Source organism: Molothrus ater, chromosome 19 (genome assembly GCF_012460135.2).
Source record: "Molothrus ater isolate BHLD 08-10-18 breed brown headed cowbird chromosome 19, BPBGC_Mater_1.1, whole genome shotgun sequence".
NCBI classification, from domain to species: Eukaryota; Metazoa; Chordata; class Aves; order Passeriformes; family Icteridae; genus Molothrus; species Molothrus ater.
The window spans coordinates 3,225,356-3,237,625 of NC_050496.2; the positions used below are offsets into that span (position 1 = coordinate 3,225,356).

The 12,270-nt window shown below is 45.9% G+C and overlaps 1 long non-coding RNA gene and 4 other non-coding genes across 10 annotated transcripts; 3 read left to right on the forward strand and 2 right to left on the reverse strand.

The window, feature by feature from the left end:
* Positions 1-1,144: 1,144 nt before the first annotated feature.
* On the reverse strand, positions 1,145-5,789 carry LOC118693722 (uncharacterized). 6 transcript variants are annotated; one of them, XR_008508722.1, is made up of 6 exons: positions 5,579-5,789; positions 5,106-5,254; positions 4,624-4,822; positions 4,408-4,533; positions 4,117-4,223; positions 1,145-3,369 (listed from the first exon to the last, which is right to left on the reverse strand). It is a non-coding gene; the product is annotated as an uncharacterized LOC118693722 (long non-coding RNA). The 6 variants fall into 6 exon arrangements; XR_008508721.1 differs by lacking the exon at positions 5,106-5,254 and having other exon boundaries at positions 5,579-5,788; XR_008508726.1 differs by lacking the exon at positions 5,106-5,254 and having other exon boundaries at positions 5,743-5,766.
* A 3,021-nt stretch (positions 5,790-8,810) lies between these two features.
* On the reverse strand, positions 8,811-8,917 carry LOC118693987 (U6 spliceosomal RNA). The gene has a single exon (XR_004981355.1). It is a non-coding gene; the product is annotated as a U6 spliceosomal RNA (small nuclear RNA).
* An 825-nt stretch (positions 8,918-9,742) lies between these two features.
* TRNAM-CAU (transfer RNA methionine (anticodon CAU)) lies at positions 9,743-9,814 on the forward strand. The gene has a single exon. It is a non-coding gene; the product is annotated as a tRNA-Met (tRNA).
* A 995-nt stretch (positions 9,815-10,809) lies between these two features.
* On the forward strand, positions 10,810-10,881 carry TRNAQ-CUG (transfer RNA glutamine (anticodon CUG)). Its single transcript has one exon. It is a non-coding gene; the product is annotated as a tRNA-Gln (tRNA).
* A 941-nt stretch (positions 10,882-11,822) lies between these two features.
* TRNAQ-UUG (transfer RNA glutamine (anticodon UUG)) lies at positions 11,823-11,894 on the forward strand. The gene has a single exon. It is a non-coding gene; the product is annotated as a tRNA-Gln (tRNA).
* The last annotated feature ends 376 nt before the right edge of the window (positions 11,895-12,270 follow it).

Genomic DNA, 12,270 nt, shown 5'->3' on the forward strand with positions numbered 1-12,270 from the left:
ACTTCATCCATGAGCCAAACTGAGTTATTTACATGAGCCACTGTTTGGTCAAAGAAAAATCTGAAAGGTTCAGAGCAAAGAGAGAACACAAATACAGAAGAAGTGGCATTTTCATTTTGAGAAAGTCTCAAAAAACTGCCTTCTCAACTTCTCTTTTTAATCCATCTGTGCAACATTTAGAGTAAAATCTATTGTTCATAAAGCAATATTGAATTCAGATACTTCAAAAGCATTGAGATGATATTTAAGAGCAACAGCAGTTTCTTCCAGCTTGGTTAAAAAACTGAATGCAGAGTACAATGATCTAATTAGGGGAATTTCTCCCCACAGAGAGGCTGTTCTAGTGTAAGCTGGTGTGAAAGCCCAGCTGGCTCCAACACTGTAAGATCAAGACCCTGAAAGCTTATGCAAGTGTGTGGTTAAAGAAAAAAAAGTTGAAATCAGAACACTGGAAGTTTCTGTGCTTCTGATAACCATCCACTGAGTACCCTGAATGCTGTACCAACCTCAGCTTCTCTGTTCAAAACCCTTCCAGGATTACTCACACTTGGTAACTACAAAACATTCAGAACCGCCAACACCGTTGTGTAGAGCCTCAGCTCCTGACAGTGCTGCACTTACTTCATCTCTGTTACAGAAGAAAATAATGAAGATGCATCACTTATCAGCTCATGTATCAGCTGCTGTGCTACCAAAAGCAAAGCAAGACATCAAATGATTCAATCACAGAAGATTTTAGATAAGCACCAGAGTAGCTGATCTCAATTACTCATTTTTTCAAAGGCACCACCACCATCTACAGCCCAGCATTTTTACCCACCCAAGGCATCAATCACCTGCACAAATGCCTTCCAACACATGGGACATCTGTTCCCTAAAGAGAAGCATTCCAAGAAACACATTCAGATGGAAGCACACTTGATGCTGACTAGAACTGACACTAGAATATTGTTTCTATCTTAATCCTTCTGAGTTTTAGATAAAATGTAAGGAATTCAGTCATTAAAATAACCTACAAAAAGTTATTAAATTCTGACTCATTTTAGCAATACCATGAGCACTTTGACTTCTCCTCTTTTGTTGCCCCTCAGAGAACTCTGTACAGACTCTTCCAGGGAAATAATCCACTCCACACACTTAAACATTGACATAACACAAGAAAACTTTATGTAATTGAGTTTAATGTGCTGTTCAACACAACACAGAATTTCACACAACTTACAGTAATTCTTTACAGTTCACGATATCCTCATAGCAAAATCAAAATGGGGTAAAAATTGCCCCTGTATTGTTATGCAAGAGCTGGATTTTCTTCTTGCTGCCTCACCCTGAAAAGCAAAGTAATAACAGTTACAATATGATATTCAAATAGCTAAACATGAAATAAGTTTATTTTGTTTCACCATGTCTAGGAAAGTGCACTCCCTTAATACAATCTCCTAGCCTGGAAATAAGAGGAAATACCACAATAAGTGCATTTGTGCTTTTCTATGTGCAATACCCATAAAGAGACCAACATCTTCTGTTTTATGGTATATAAACAGAGCTTTCACTACAGTGAAATACAGACCAGCACTCAGCATTACAGTAAATTGTCTGACACTCACCACTCAATTGTCTGTAAGGAAAAGCTGTGTGACATCCCTTTGAAGTCACATTAGTGAAACAACCACAGACTGTGGTTTGACAGGGCTGGGGGGTGGTTGTTTTTAGTTTTTTCTTTTTTTTTTTCCCCTTTCTTTAATTAAAAACAAACTATGAACACCAAAGATCAAAAGCAGTACATGCAGAATCTTTTAGGCCAATTAAAAATTGCAACAAGTCAAAACAAGGCACTGAAAATTGATTTGTTTGAAGAGAACAGGAAGCTGCCCTACCAAGCAAGTTATATTTATCAGGCTTTTTTTTTTTTCCTTTCCTTTTTTCTTTTAAATTTAACTTACACTTTCCTGCTTGCTAAGAAACTCCTCAGCTGTTCACCTTGGTCATGGTAAGTCTGTAGCATTAACAGCTTGCTGCACCTTCCTGGAGATGGTTTATTTGCTTTCCAAGGGAATTTTGCACTTTACAAGTGGACAGGAATGCCATGGCTTTTCAGAGAACACACTGCTCAGGATGAAGAGAAGCTCTGCAGCACAGAGCCTGCCAAAGTCCCACAGCTACGAGGAAAGCTGTGCAGCAAAAATCATTACAAAAGGAGCTGCCAGGGCCAAATTAGGAGAGAGGGGGACAGGCTGAAGCCTCCCACAAAGTTGGGGCTTCCCAAGTCAACATTGGCTATTTACTGACACCAACTCATCCTACTGCCCACTTCAGCCATCCTCTCTGAACTACTCTGACACTTCTGAGTATCCATTTTGGATTTGTATTGCTTCATTTTTACTGAATGGAGGAAAAAAAAAAGATACAGTCCATAATCAAATCCCAAGAAAGTCAGTTCATAGAATCACAGAATGGTTTGAGTTGGAAGGGACCTTAAAGATCATTTTGTTCCAACTCCCTGGCATGGGCAGTTCTATAATGAGAATTTGTCTTTTTAACACAGTAAAGGAATTTTTTAATCCATATCATTCAACTACTACAATAGTAAAAGAATCTCAAATTCCCCAAAGCTTCCTCAAAAAATCGTGTTCAACTACTTTGGTTCATTACTTTTCAGTGTTAGAGCAAATAACATATATATTAAAAAATATTGTTTATTATCTGCTTTGACAGCTTTGTAATTGTGACATGTACACCAGAAAAAGAATTTTAAATAAGCTTGGTTAAATTCCAAATGTTAAAGTTAGAAGTTAATAACAGAAGAAGCACCAGAGAAGGATTGATTGTCTTCAGAAACATCACTGGATGTGGGTTGGTAACCCTTCCATTGGCTTTGCCCTGCCAATGCCCTTTAAATCAGAATATCTGTACATTCCTTCCTTCCTGTTCTATCAACCCACCAACTCCTCACAACAGCCACAACTCAAAAAACCATTCCATTTCTTCCATTTCACCTGGCAAGAATCTACTTGACTCCCCCACTGCTTCTCCATCAACTCAATTCTTTACAAGAATTCTTTCTGCTGAAAGCCAACCTCATCAGGCTCCAAAAGCAAGCCAGAAACCAATCATTAAGCCACCAAAGAAGCTGAATTTAAGTGTTGCTCCTCCACTGTCTTTGATGTGTGCAGTCCCTTAATAGCTAGTGTTTAGCCAACCTAAAATTAGACTCAAGAATAAAAAGCCTAGAATACAACAGCTGCTTTATGGTTATTAATTCAAATACAAACAAAACAACAACAGGAAAACATGACAGCCAAGAGCCTGGAAAGCAGGAAATACCCACCTGCATCTCCTCCCTTCAATAGGAAGTGCAGTGCCACGCCTCTGAAAACAGAGAGAAGTGTGCATTAACATAAACACTGATCCTTTCGCAAGAAAACTCACTGTTTTCTGTTTGCCCAGATTTCTAAAAACACTGAGTTAGCAATTGAGTTTGGTCTCCTTTAATATGCAAGTTCAGCTACCAACAGCACTTTGGGCAGCTGATTTGAGCCCTGTATGGACATGCCACAGCCACCAAGGATCAGCACTCCACCTCACGGCTCTCCTGTGAGCCAAAGACAAACCCAACAGTGCCACCACTGAGGTGGGCTTCAGACACTGAAACACAAACCATTTTCCTCATGGTGAGGTTATACAACTGCTCCTGGTAGGAAATATTCCCTGGAATAACCCAGCATGCCCTAGGATGCCTGCCTCAATGAACTCCTCTTATTTTTTACTCTCCTCATTCTTAGGCACCTGTTGCTCCTTAGCCTTGTACAATTACCACTGTGTACATGCCTGATAATCTGTGCAGCATTTGATGTGTTTGGTGGGATTTAGAACCTTCACACTGATATCATGAGACTGTTCCAAAGCCTCACTGCCTTACCTTTTAGGGCAATGAAGTTGTTTTCATACCAAACAATTTTTCTCAATATTTCTCGCATCTCAGGATGCTGAAGTAAGCAATCATTTAAATACAAACCCTCTGTCTCACCTGTACCAAATCAGTCCCAGGGATTGCTACTGCTACACTCCAAACTAAAATTATAGTGCCAGAGAAAAATGCTATTTTGAAGAATGTACCTGAATTTTTCAGCTTCATCAGCACTGGTGTTTATTTGCTCCTGACCAGCTTCCAAGGATTCTTCTCTGCCATAGAATTGCTTTCCAAACCCCAACTCGTTCACCTACTAAAATCAAAAGTAAGAACAAAAGATATTCAGCATCTTCAATTTATCTAAAATTAGCTGTATATTCTCCTATTTATATATAACTTTTATCTCATTATTTTTAAATATCAGCTACAGTCCTTCAAGTGGTACCAAGAAAAATATTTTATCCACCCTTCCCAAGCAAGGAGAGGACAGTACTAACGTTCCATCTGCTGCTATTAAAGGAGTGTTGGCTGACAGTGCTCTTTCTTCCTTCCCAGAGATCCTTCTCACACCCTCAGAGAAGGGACAGAGCAGAGCTTTTAACAACAGGTTGTAGCTGTCATATCTAGAAATAAAAAATGCAATTGGTGTCAACCCTCAGAATTATTTACTTGCTATTAGCAAACAGGAATACCGCGGCAATCTACTCACATACCCAGTAAAGTAAATCCCTGCAACTTCTGAGTCATTTCTGAAAATCCAACTTTTCCTTGAGCATCAGCTACCGGTCAATGTGATCTCCCACATAAATCCTTGTTTTCCCCCTTCTTCTATGAAGACTCTTCTTTCTCTTTTCCAGAAAAGACAACACGGGGGGCCTTCCACACCTCTTTGCTGGCAGGGACATGCTGAGCCTGAAAATAAAGGAGAAGCTTTATTGAAAGGCAGCTCAGAACAACAGCTGGTACCTCAGCAGCACAGCGAGGACTGATGGCCGAACGCCTCTGGCTCCTCGCAAGTCAAGCACCCGCTGCAGCCCCGCACCGGCGGCTCCCGACCCGTGCCCACCCGCTCGGCTCTTCCTCCCTCGGTGTCTCTCCGAGAAAAACGGCGGAGAACCGGGCCGCTCCCAGGCGGGACAGCCCCGCACACCGCCCCTGAGGGGACAGGAGGGGCCATTCCCGCCTCACGCCGCACCTGAGGAGAGGAGAAGCCATTCCCGCCTCACGCCGCTCCTGAGGAGAGGAGAAGCCATTCCCGTCTCACGCCGCTCCTGAGGGGAGGAGCCATTCTCGCCTCAAAACGCCCCTGAGGGGAGGAGAAGCCATTCCCGCCTCACGCCGCACCTAAGGAAAGGAGAAGCCATTCTCGCCTCACAACGCCCCTAAAGGGAGGAGCCATTCCCGCTTCACACCGCCCCTAATGGGAAGAGCCATTCCCGCCTCACACCGCTCCTAACGGGAGGGTCCATTCCCGCCTCACACCGCCCCTAATGGGAGGGTCCATTCCCGCCTCACACCGCCCCTAACAGGAGGGACCATTCTCACCTCACACCGGTCCTGGAACAGACACACACACAGACACACACACAGACATAGACATTCCCGCCTCATGCCACCTCTGAGGGCACGCCAGCCCCTCTCGCTGCTCCGCAGGGAGGACAAGCGCACCTCACGCTGCCCGAGAGGTGCCCTCACAGCGCCCCTGCGGGGTACGCCCTTTCCCCGCCGCCATTCCCTTTTCCTCCCACGCCAGTGTCCCGCTGCCCCCGGCGGGGTGGTCGGTCGGTCGGTCTGTCTGTCTGTCGGTCGGGGTCGGTCTGTGGGTCCCTCACCCGCCGCGGCGCCACCACCACCGGCAGCGACCGGGGTAAACAAGGGACATGCGACCGGCGGCGCGCGCTGATGGCGCCAGGGTGACGTGAGGGACCCGCCCTGCTTTTAAAGAAAAAGTCGAAAAGGATTTTAAGTGTTTAACCAGGACCATGACTCGAAATCAGTCCTGATGGAGCGGCCAGTGGCGCTCAGGTAAAAACTGTTCTCAGCCCTTCGCTGAAGCCCAGAGGAAGAAATAACCCAGCATGTCTTTTTTAATATTTGTTTAATAACAAACTTCAGTTTCATGTGCACAATAAAAAATCTACTGTTCTCCCAAGCAGCAATTCGCAGGATGAATATCCGAAATACTGTGTGGTTATCTTATCTTCTGAAAGGCCAGATTCAAAGACAAAACTAGAATTTTGCTCTGAAGAACAAAAGATGTTTGAAATGCGACCTGCCTGTGAAAATGCTAAATCAGTGACACCAAGAGAAAGAAAATGCAGTGCAAATTTGCAATCCCTGTTGTCACAGTGTGTTCCAAGAGTGACACATACAAAACCTGCATTCCAGCAGGTCTTTGGCACCTCCACACACTCCTGCTGACACAGCCTGTGTTTTAAAATAATAACTAAAAACTCAGACCAAGTTAGCCAGCAATATTTGGATAATTTTATCTAAACAAGAGAGGGACAATCATACCTGACAATTTTAAGGAAAGCGAAGCCAAGACCTGCACTCTGACTGCACCTTGAGCAGTGTAATCCAAGTAACACCAAAGTAGAATTCCTCACGTTTATTGTTCACTGCTGAGGTTGGATGATTCATCACATTTAAATTCTTTCACATGAGCTTCCCAACTTCCTTATTTTATCTGTTACGATCTCATCTGAAGAGAATTAAAAATTTTTATCTGAAAAAGAAACTGAATTATGCTATGTGGTACCTAACATGCAATAAAACAGGCAGAAAACATGAAGTTAAAAAAATAAAGAACAGTCAATCAAACCAAGAAGCTGAAGCATTTTTACTACAGAAAAATGGCATCTCTAACAATATATTTGTTTCATGTTTCCTATTTTACTTTCTCCCCCTCACCATCTGCCTCTGTTCTGCTTTTTTCTTTCGAAAAGCACCCACCTCATTTAGCTTCACTCACCCCATCACAGGATTCAGGCTGAATTAAAACAAAATCCCCAGTGCCAAAGCCAAAAAAGCACTACCTCTTCATAGAAGACTTATTCCATAAAGAGTTATTCCAAAAATAACTCCGCATTTTCTTACAGGAGCTGTAGATCTTAGAGAAGCAGTCCATCTCGATTCAGTGCTTTGCCACGCACCCTCTAGGCAAAGGAACTTGAGCTTTTTGGCCCCTGGAAACTCTGGGTGGTACCTGTGCCTTCAGTGCTGCTCTTTTTGCCCAATTTCTGCCCTGTTCTTTTGGTAGCCAGCACTGAATCCCACAAGAGTGAGATCCCGTGGTGTGGAGAAAGAAGGTGAATTACAGAACGTGCAGTTTTTGAGCAGGAGCTACTCCTTCCATCATGGAATCACCTCAGCAATGCCCAGGGGGATTTGCTGTTCTGTGGAGCAGAGTCCCACTGCTTTGCTTAGGAACACCCTGCATGAAAATAAAACCATTTTGGGGAGACAATCCTCAAAAGGAAATAGTGAGAACTAGAGAATGCCCATCTTTGATGTGTGTGCCATGCAGTGGTCAGGAGAACCCGGCAGTGCCAGAGCCGGAGGAAGCAAAGGATAGTGAGGAGAAGATGAAATACAAAAAGTACTGTGAAAAACGCCAATCACTTGTTTTTAAAATTTTAAAAGTTAATAGTAATAAAATGGTTATAAAAATAGTAATTCAATTAGAGTGATAATCATTTGGACAATTTGGATTAGGACAATATGGGACAATAGAAACAAAGAGTTATGGATGTCTAGGTACCTTTACTGGGCAGTATAAACCTGAAAAAGGACCCACGTTAACAGAGGATTAACCCTTAAAAACAATGATAAACCTATTGCATATTCATACACCTCATAGATGCTGCATAAATTCCATTGAAACACAGGATTCTGTCTGGTCATCATCAGCTTCTTCCTTTGAATCCTAACGGGGTCTTCATGGCTGAGTGAGACGGGAAGAAGTTCATTTCTCCTGTTAATGGAGCAATAAATTCTTTTTGTCTGATTTAGGTATCCTGTAACCACCATCTTTGTGCGAGTCCTTTCCTTAGAAAAAAATGTATTCTACATAACATAGTTTCTATTTTAACATTTTGTTATAACCTAAAACTATATTTAACAGCATTACTTTCTAACACAACACATATAATATTCATTTTAATATTTGCGAAAAGCCAATCATAAACCACGCATTTTTCACGGTACTAACCTGTGGCAGCACCACAATCTGAGTCTGGAGGTGAGTCCCTGCAGGGCAAGCGCTCTCATTTGTGAGTCAATTCTCTGCAGCAACCATGGTGAATTTGTTACTGCAGGGAAAACTTCTGGGCCCAGCTGGGGTCAGCCCTGAGCCTCTGGGTCTCTTTGGAGAGCACGTTCTGTGCGGGGCAGAGAGGAGCTGAGCCAGCTCAGACACCCTCCCAAGGCACTGGCACCTCAGTGCCCACCCTTGTGCCTTCAGGGCCAGCGGGACCTTGGCATGGGAGCAGCAGGAAGGAGTAAGGGACCCGTTGTCATCCTGGCTGTGTCTCTGGGGCTCCTGGGGGCTGCTGGGGCGCCAGAGGGGGCTCGCAGAATCACAGAATCAGTTGGAAAAACCTCTAAGATCATCGCATCATCCAACCTGTAAGCAAACACCGCCCTGTCAGCCAGACCGTGGCACCGAGTGCAATATCCAGGTGTTTGGACACCTCCAGGGATGGTGACTCCACCTGGGCAGCCCATTCTGATGTCTAATTACCCCTTTCATGAAGAAAATCTTCCTGACGTGCAATCTAAACCTCCCCTGGTGCCATCCCAGGTTATGTCCTCTCCCCTGACTCTCAAGTGTCATAGAGAGTGTGGTCACCCCTAAGCTTCCTCTTCCAGGCCGTGGAGGGCGGGATGAGAGGGAGAAAAAAATATGGAACGCTTCACGAATTTGCGTGTCATCCTTGCGCAGGGGCCATGCTAATCTTCTCTGTATCGTTCCAATTTTAGTATATGTGCTGCCGAAGCGAGCACGAACGAAGGCCTCTACCCGTCGCTATTTATACCCCGAGCATTCGGGCTGCGCAAGGTCATGGTGACCCTGTTGGGACAAACGATGGTGCCGATGGGAGCAGCAGCAACCGTGCACAGCACCCCGACTGCTCCGAGGGTCTGGCAGGCCGGAGGCGGCGGACAGGGGGGACAGACCCCCCAAATCCTGCCCAAGCGGGGTTATGCAAATAGCGCCGCTGTATGCAAATACGCGCAAAGCACTCTGGGGCGGGGCGGTACCGGCGCTCCTCGCGGGGCCGTTCTGTATCGATAACCCCCGGCGGGTTTCAGAGTCACGTTCGGCTGTGCGCAGCTGGAAGTGGGACACTTTCTGCGTGGCACATCGGTGGTTTGGACCTAAATTAGTTAATATTGTTGACCTGTGGCGAGAGCGGGTGGCTGAAGCCATTCTCGTTTCGCAGAATCACAGAATCGTTCGGGCTGGAAGGTCCGTGTGGAGATCAAAGCCCCCGGCCAAGGCAGGGTCACCCCGAGCAGGTGACACCGGAACGCGTCCAGGTGGGTTTGAATGTCTGCAGAGAGGGAAACCACCGCTCCCTGGGCAGCCGTTCCGCTGCTCCGCCACCCTCAATGTGAGGAGCTTCTTCCTCCTGCTGAGGCGAAACTTCTCGTGTTTAAGTTGATGACCATTACTCCTGCTATATCTGGAGCGTATCTCCGGAGCGGGCAGCAGCTGCAGCGGGACCGCGTGGCCGCAGGGGCGGGCAGGGAACGCGGCCGTGCGTGTCGAGGCCTGCGTGGCGTTACTGGTTCTAAGCTGCGGCAGGAGGAGGGCTGAGCGTGAGCAGCAGAGTGGCGCAGCGGAAGCGTGCTGGGCCCATAACCCAGAGGTCGATGGATCGAAACCATCCTCTGCTAGCGAAATGTTTTTTTGTTTTTCTCATTGCACAGTGCCCGTCCTCTCCTCTCTGCGGGTGAGTTTTGGGTGTGGGGGACAGCGGTATGGCTGATGCGAGGACAGATGTTTTTGCTGAAATCTAGGCGACGTGTAGTTTAGCTGATAAGAGTAAAGGACGGACAGAGCGCTGGGATGCCCACAGCCATTTTTTAGTGCAATTTGAGGTCTCGTGGAGTGACAGTGGGGTTTGGGTTGGAAGGGACCCTTAAAAGCCATTTAGTCCCACCCCTGCCATGATTAGGGATACACAAGCTACTCAGAGCCCCGTCCAACTGGCTTTGAATTGTTCCAAGGATGGGGCATCTGCCACCTCTCTGCCTCAGCACCCTTGTGGAACCCTGTTCTTTATCATTTCATAAGAAAACTCCCTTATAACTAAAAGGTCACAATCCCCCCAGGAGCTTTCTCTGCTCCAGGCTGAGCAGCTCCAGCTCTGTCAGCCTTTTCTCACAGAAGAAGTGCTCCTCTGAGCATCTTCATGCCTTCATCTGGACCTGCTCCAGGAGACCCATGTCTTTAATCAGGCTCCAAAAGCTCGTTGCACACATTTGTAGTTTTTCCCTGTCTTGCCAGATTAAATGAAACATTGTGGCAATGCCGGACCTAGCAAGCAGACTCTCAGCACAAAGTGCAGGAAAGCAAAATAAAAACACAAATGTGAGAACATAAAAATCAATGCACGTGGTATTGAAAGACTTTGTTTGGCCTCTCTGGATTACATGATCTGAGGAAAAAGGCTCCATGAACTTAATGGCACGGTGCTGCTCAGTGGGCATTGTTGTTAGGCCTGAAGAATGTGATAAATAAACAGTGGAATTCCTACGTGAAATGAGTACGTGTGGAATACATGGAAGAAAAACAAGGTCAGAATCTTGTTCATAAATCCCTGAAAGTGATAGAATCGGTTTTCCCTGAGTTTGGCTCAGTAGGCGCGGCTCAGGAGGTCACATTGTGTGGTTCCATGGTGTAATGGTTAGCACTCTGGACTCTGAATCCAGCGATCCGAGTTCAAATCTCGGTGGAACCTGAAAGTTTTTGCCACCATCACATTGATTTCCTGCTCAGAACCGTGGAAGGTGGTTTTAGCGGGCTTTTCATGGACTGTCAGAATGCCATAAACATCCCATGCCTCGTGGAACACATATCTAAAGTAGAACAGTAACCAATCACAGTTTTCCTGTTTTTCTCCCCCCATATCCATTATTTATTGCAGCCAGGTTAGTACTTTCTGACTTATCTGAAATTATCTGAAGAATCTCAGACATGTCACAGCATATTGTTCATTTTCTTTCTGTGCTTTGAATCGCCTGTGTGGGAACACATTTCTAAATCCTGCATCAGCACAGCTGGTGGCAGCTGCTGAGCTCTGCAGGGATGTCTCTGAGCTCTCAGGGAGCTCTTTTGGGGTGTCTCTGACAGCAGATGTTCCCCAGTGTTCATGTTGGCTTTGTGCCCTCATTTCACCAGGAGTGACCTTATTGTGGTGCCCAAAGGGGCTCCTGGAGAGCTGGAGAGGGACCTGGGACAAAGGATGGAGTGACAGGACAAGGGGCATGGCTTCACTCTGCCAGAGGGAGGATTAGAAGGGAAATTGGGAAGGAATTGTTCCCTGAGAGGGTGGCACAGACCTGGCACAGGGTGCCCAGAGGAACTCGATGTTCTGGCAGCATTCAAGGCCAGGTTGGACAGGGCTTGGAGCAAGCTGGGATGGTGGAAGGTGTCCCTGCCCATGGCAGGGCTGGGACTGGATGATTTTAAGGTCTCTTCCAACCCAAACCATTCTGGGATTCTATAAAGACAACAAATCCCGCAGAAACTCGGAACAAACAGAATATTTAGGTCGTGTTAGGTTCCCATCGGCCATCCCAGGTACAAGGGCGGGGCAAGCAGAACAAACGGCGAGTTCCCAGCAGGATGCGCTCACCATGGATTAATTGTGGGGGCTGGCGGAGGGCAGAGGCACCGCCCGGTTCTATGGTGTAATGGTCAGCACTCTGGACTTTGAATCCAGCGATCCGAGTTCAAATCTCGGTAGAACCTGCACCAGGTCTCTCTTTTTCTGCTGCAGGGACCGAGCGGACACGCTGAAGCTCCAGCCCAGCCCACGGAGCGTCCTCGCACTCTTCCCGATTTTCTTCAATGCAACGAAATTGATAAAAGACTTCATCTAATCCTTGCTACTTTTTAATTAGGTGTTTCATTGTATTTTACTGCTGTTTTACATAAAGTACTTTTTGGGGGACGCATTTACACTGTGGAAAATTTCATCAGGCAGATGTGCAGAATTTGGATGTTATTTTTCAGATGCACCCAACTACTCACTTAGAAAATAAGGGCAGAAATGCAGTGTTTTGGGATAAATTGCACAAGTTAAATAGATATTCCCTCTGCTTTGCTGACACAAACCCTCAGTGGT